The sequence below is a fragment of the Rhinatrema bivittatum genome, chromosome 16, assembly GCF_901001135.1.
Source record: "Rhinatrema bivittatum chromosome 16, aRhiBiv1.1, whole genome shotgun sequence".
In the NCBI taxonomy this organism is placed as follows: Eukaryota; Metazoa; Chordata; class Amphibia; order Gymnophiona; family Rhinatrematidae; genus Rhinatrema; species Rhinatrema bivittatum.
Genome location: NC_042630.1, coordinates 4,959,432 through 4,966,317, shown reverse-complemented (window position 1 = coordinate 4,966,317; position 6,886 = coordinate 4,959,432).

Sequence of the window (6,886 nt, the reverse complement as noted above, 5' to 3'; positions counted from 1 at the left end):
ATGTAATGCCTGGTCCTATACAGAGCCCTCAGCTGAGCACCGTTTAATCCCCAGTTATTAATATGGACCTAAAAATCCCAGGAGAGGGAGGCCCTCTGTTATATGTAATGCCTGGTCCTATACAGAGCCCTCAGCTGAGCACCGTTTAATCCTCAGTTATTAATATGGACCTAAAAATCCCAGGAGAGGGAGGCTCCTCTGTTATTATGTAATGCCTGGTCCTATACAGAGCCCTCATGAGCCCGTTTAATCCCAGTTATTAATATGGACCTAAAAATCCCAGGAGAGGGAGGCCCTCTGTTATTATGTAATGCCTGGTCCTATACAGAGCACCTCAGCTGAGCGCCGTTTAATCCTCAGTTATTAATATGGACCTAAAAATCCCAGGAGAGGAGGCCCCTCTGTTATTATGTAATGCCTGGTCCTATACAGAGCCCTCAGCTGAGCGCCGTTTAATCCCAGTTATTAATATGGACCTAAAAATCCCAGGAGAGGGCGCTCCTCTGTTATTATGTAATGCCTGGTCCTATACAGAGCCCTCAGCTGAGCGCCGTTTAATCCCCAGTTATTAATATGGACCTAAAAATCCCAGGAGAGGGAGGCTCCTCTGTTATTATGTAATGCCTGGTCCTATACAGAGCCTCAGCTGAGCGCCGTTTAATCCCCAGTTATAATATGGACCTAAAAATCCCAGGAGAGGAGCCCCTCTGTTATTATGTAATGCCTGGTCCTATACAGAGCCCTCAGCTGAGCACCGTTTAATCCCCAGTTATTAATATGGACCTAAAAATCCCAGGAGAGGGAGGCCCTCTGTTATATTAATGCCTGGTCCTATACAGAGCCCTCAGCTGAGCGCCGTTTAATCCCCAGTTATTAATATGGACCTAAAATCCCAGGAGAGGGAGGCCCTCTGTTATTATGTAATGCCTGGTCCTATACAGAGCCCTCAGCTGAGCGCCGTTTAATCCTCAGTTATTAATATGGACCTAAAAATCCCAGGAGAGGGAGGCCCCTCTGTTATTATGTAATGCCTGGTCCTATACAGAGCCCTCAGCTGAGCGCCGTTTAATCCCCAGTTATTAATATGGACCTAAAAATCCCAGGAGAGGGAGGCCCCTCTGTTATTATGTAATGCCTGGTCCTATACAGAGCCCTCAGCGAGCGCCGTTTAATCCCCAGTTATTAATATGGACCTAAATCCAGGAGAGGGAGGCTCCTCTGTTATTATGTAATGCCTGGTCCTATACAGAGCCCTCAGCTGAGCGCCGTTTAATCCCCAGTTATTAATATGGACCTAAATCACAGGAGAGGGAGGCCTCCTCGTTATTATGTAATGCCTGGTCCTATACAGAGCCCTCAGCTGAGCACCGTTTAATCCCCAGTTATTAATATGGACCTAAAAATCCCAGGAGAGGGAGGCCCTCTTTATTATGTAATGCCTGGTCCTATACAGAGCCCTCAGCTGAGCACCGTTTAATCCCCAGTTATTAATATGGACCTAAAAATCCCAGGAGAGGGAGGCTCCTCTGTTATATGTAATGCCTGGTCCTATACAGAGCCCTCAGCTGAGCACCGTTTAATCCCAGTTATTAATATGGACCTAAAAATCCCAGGAGAGGGAGGCTCCTCTGTTATTATGTAATGCCTGGTCCTATACAGAGCCCTCAGCTGAGCACCGTTTAATCCCAGTTATTAATATGGACCTAAAAATCCCAGGAGAGGGAGGCCCTCTGTTATTATGTAATGCCTGGTCCTATACAGAGCCCTCAGCTGAGCACCGTTTAATCCCCAGTTATTAATATGGACCTAAAAATCCCAGGAGGGAGGCCCCTCTGTTATTATGTAATGCCTGGTCCTATACAGAGCCCTCAGCTGAGCACCGTTTAATCCCAGTTTTATATGGACCTAAAAATCCCAGGAGAGGGAGGCTCCTCTGTTATTATGTAATGCCTGGTCCTATACAGAGCCCTCAGCTGAGCACCGTTTAATCCTCAGTTATTAATATGGACCTAAAAATCCCAGGAGAGGGAGGCCCTCTGTTATTATGTAATGCCTGGTCCTATACAGAGCCCTCAGCTGAGCACCGTTTAATCCCCAGTTATTAATATGGACCTAAAAATCCCAGGAGAGGGAGGCCCCTCTGTTATATGTAATGCTGGTCCTATACAGAGCCCTCAGCTGAGCACCGTTTAATCCCCAGTTATTAATATGGACCTAAAAATCCCAGGAGAGGGAGGCCCTCTGTTATTATGTAATGCTGGTCCTATACAGAGCCCTCAGCTGAGCACCGTTTAATCCTCAGTTATTAATATGGACCTAAAATCCCAGGAGAGGGAGGCCCCTGTTATATAGTAATGCCTGGTTCTATACAGAGCCCTCAGCTGAGCACCGTTTAATCCCCAGTTATTAATATGGACCTAAAATCCCAGGAGAGGGAGGCCCCTCTGTTATTATGTAATGCCTGGTTCTATACAGAGCCCTCAGCTGAGCACCGTTTAATCCTCAGTTATTAATATGGACCTAAAAATCCCAGGAGAGGGAGGCTCCTCTGTTATTATGTAATGCCTGGTCCTATACAGAGCCCTCAGCTGAGCACCGTTTAATCCCAGTTATTAATATGGACCTAAAAATCCCAGGAGAGGGAGGCCCCTCTGTTATTATGTAATGCCTGGTCCTATACAGAGCCCTCAGCTGAGCACCGTTTAATCCCCAGTTATAATATGGACCTAAAATCCCAGGAGAGGGAGCCCCTCTGTTATTATGTAATGCCTGGTCCTATACAGAGCCCTCAGCTGAGCACCGTTTTAATCCCCAGTTATTAATATGGACCTAAAAATCCCAGGAGAGGGAGGCCCCTCTGTTATTATGTAATGCCTGGTCCTATACAGAGCCCTCAGCTGAGCACCGTTTAATCCCAGTTATTAATATGGACCTAAAAATCCCAGGAGAGGGAGGCCCCTCTGTATTATGTAATGCCTGGTCCTATACAGAGCCCTCAGCTGAGCACCGTTTAATCCTCCGTTATTAATATGGACCTAAAAATCCCAGGAGAGGGAGGCCCCTCGTTATTATGTAATGCCTGGTCCTATACAGAGCCCTCAGCTGAGCACCGTTTAATCCTCCGTTATTAATATGGACCTAAAAATCCCAGGAGAGGGAGGCCTCTGTTATTATGTAATGCCTGGTCCTATACAGAGCCCTCAGCTGAGACCGTTTAATCCCAGTTATTAATATGGACCTAAAAATCCCAGGAGAGGGGCCCTCTGTTATTATGTAATGCCTGGTCCTATACAGAGCCCTCAGCTGAGCACCGTTTAATCCTCAGTTATTAATATGGACCTAAAAATCCCAGGAGAGGGAGGCCCCTCTGTTATTATGTAATGCCTGGTCCTATACAGAGCCCTCAGCTGAGCACCGTTTAATCCTCAGTTATTAATATGGACCTAAAAATCCCAGGAGAGGGAGGCCCCTCTGTTATTATGTAATGCCTGGTCCATACAGAGCCCTCAGCTGAGCACCGTTTAATCCTCAGTTATTAATATGGACCTAAAAATCCCAGGAGAGGAGGCCCCTCTGTTATTATGTAATGCCTGGTCCTATACAGAGCCCGCTGAGCACCTTTAATCCTCAGTTATTATATGGACCTAAAAATCCCAGGAGAGGGGAGGCCCTCTGTTATATGCCTGATCCTATAAGAGCCCTCAGCTAGCACCGTTTACCACAGTTGGACGTGGGTTTCGGACGCGCATTCACAGCCTCTTATTCCATAAGGGGATTAGTGCGTCCAAACCCCTCCCCCCTGTAACTAATAGTGCTTAGCACATCAGAGGCATGTACGGTAGATGAGGATATCAGTTATTCGCGGCAGATCAAGAAAAAGTGCACCCAACCTGCAAACGTTTGTGCTCAGAAATTAACGCCTGCCCGGAGCACAGAGAGAGATATGAAATCAGCAGAGCAAAATGCTGAAAAAAATGTGTTTAAAGTGTGCGGGTAATGAGGTTAGGAAAAGGGACGATGAATTAGGAAGCGCCTGGAGTGCACAGGTCAGGAGGACGGATGCTGATAAAACTGAGCGTGCGTTTTCCTAATCCGCTGACAGCCACCTCTCCTGGGTGCCCGGAGCCGAGCAGGAGCTAGGGCTGCACATTTGCCCCTAGCTCACGGGCCCGATCTCTTTAAAGTGCTGCAGAAGATGGGCTTGGGTTAAAGCTGCTACTTCCCCTGGATAAGGGGGTAATACCCTAACCCCAAAGCCTGCCCGCAGGATAATGGGGGCTTCTTCTGAGAAGGGAAGCTCGGCATCGGTGTCCTCCGTCCCAGCTCTTCTTCATCACTCTGCCCCCTCAGCCCTCTCCAGAAAGAGGTAGGCAGAGTTTACACATCCGGCCTCATCTCTTATCAGGAGGAAGGGCCACAAATTTATTTTTATTTGCCAGTGAGCTTATGTTCACCCTGACTAATCCGGAATCCTCCTCGAGATCATTGTCATCCGAAATGCAGAGATAGGGTGAGGTCTCTGCTTGCAAGGTTAATGAAAATAAGACAGATCTGATGTTCTCCCGAATGCCCGTCTATAAAAGCCTTTAAATAAATACATAAGTATTGAATGTTTGTCTGCACCGATTTGGTCTTCGTGGCAGAGGCAGCTCCCTTTCACTGGGCTAAGGATGGGCTGAAGGGGGTGCACGTTGGGACTCACTTAGATCTATCATTCAGGGGAGAGGGAGAGACCACACTTTTCATGGCTAGGAAGGGTTGGAGGCTGTAAAAATGAATCTTCTACCACCGTCCTGCTGTGTTCCCAACATCGCCGGTCCCTATCCCAGACCGGATTGTGAAATCATGCAAGAAAAAGGTCCTTGGCGTCACGTGGAAGCAGCGACCCCCTACCCCACGGGTTGCAAAATGCATTTTATATTTAATCTAAACGATGGGGAGGACTGGGTGAGCCCACGCTCCTATGGTACCGAGTGGCATAGAGGATCCAACATTAAACAGTGGGGGTCAGCTGAAACAGGATATTGGGGATGATGTTCCACCAGCAATGAATTTGGTCACCTAAGGGATTTGGACAAGGTGTGGACGAGTGCTCCCCTTTCAGCAAACTAACGATGGATGTTTGGAGTAGGGGGATGCGAGCGCTGGTGGGAGATAGGGCCCATTACCTCTGCACTACTCTACACCTGGAAATAATGTGGGAGCAGGTGCCAATGGGGGGCTCTTGGGCTGACTAGTTTGCACCAGGCCTGGGATGGATGGACGGAGAATAATACCTTTTGCTGTTGATCTTAGAGTTGGTGATGCGTTTTCATGTACACAGTTGGCGTCTCTTATGCACTGGAAACTGTAGACGCATTTACACAAGATAAGGCGACATTTGAAGATTACTGTGAAAGTGCTGAGCCATCACTAGAGCCTATGCAGAGGTGAAAATGATGCAGACTCATATTGCTGTAGGGGAGAGGGATATAAGGGTAGTCCTAGCTGAGACAACGTGGGGTCACTGTTTTCTGGACAGGGGAAAGAGCTGTGTTACCTCACCAATAGTAGCTATAAGGTGCTTAGTCGCTGGCATGTGATCCTGACGAGACTCCATAGGATGTATTTATGTTGGAGAGGATATGGAGGAATGGGATAGTAGCTATAAGGTGCTTAATTGCTGGCATGTGATCCTGACGAGACTCCATAGGATGTATTTAGTTGGAGAGGATATGGAGGGCTGGGATAGTAGCTATAAGGTGCTTAGTCGCTGGCATGTGATCCTGACGAGACTCCATAGGATGTATTTATGTTGGAGAGGAGATGGAGGAATGGGATAGTAGCTATAAGGTGCTTAGTTGCTGGCAAGTGATCCAGACGAGACTCCATAGGATGTATTTATGTTGGGGAGGATATGGAGGGCTGGGATAGTAGCTATAAGGTGCTTAGTTGCTGGCATGTGATCCTGACGAGACTCCATAGGACGTATTTATGTTGGGGAGGATATGGGGAATGGGATAGTAGCTATAAGGTGCTTAGTTGCTGGCATGTGATCCTGACGAGACTCCATAGGATGTATTTATGTTGGAGAGGATATGGAGGGCTGGGATAGTAGCTATAAGGTGCTTAGTCGCTGGCATGTGATCCTGACGAGACTCCGTAGGATGTATTTATGTTGGAGAGGAGATGGAGGAATGGGATAGTAGCTATAAGGTGCTTAGTCGCTGGCATGTGATCCTGACGAGACTCCGTAGGATGTATTTATGTTGGAGAGGATATGGAGGAATGGGATAGTAGCTATAAGGTGCTTAGTCGCTGGCCTGTGATCCTGACGAGACTCCATAGGATGTATTTATGTTGGAGAGGATATGGAGGGCTGGGATAGTAGCTATAAGGTGCTTAGTCGCTGGCATGTGATCCTGACGAGACTCCGTAGGATGTATTTATGTTGGGGAGGATATGGAGGAATGGGATAGTAGCTATAAGGTGCTTAGTTGCTGGCATGTGATCCTGACGAGACTCCATAGGATGTATTTATGTTGGAGAGTATATGGAGGGCTGGGATAGTAGCTATAAGGTGCTTAGTCGCTGGCATGTGATCCTGACGAGACTCCGTAGGATGTATTTATGTTGGAGAGGAGATGGAGGAATGGGATAGTAGCTATAAGGTGCTTAGTCGCTGGCATGTGATCCTGACGAGACTCCGTAGGATGTATTTATGTTGGAGAGGAGATGGAGGAATGGGATAGTAGCTATAAGGTGCTTAGTCGCTGGCCTGTGATCCTGACGAGACTCCATAGGATGTATTTATGTTGGAGAGGATATGGAGGGCGGGATAGTAGCTATAAGGTGCTTAGTCGCTGGCATGTGATCCTGACGAGACTCCGTAGGATGTATTTATGTT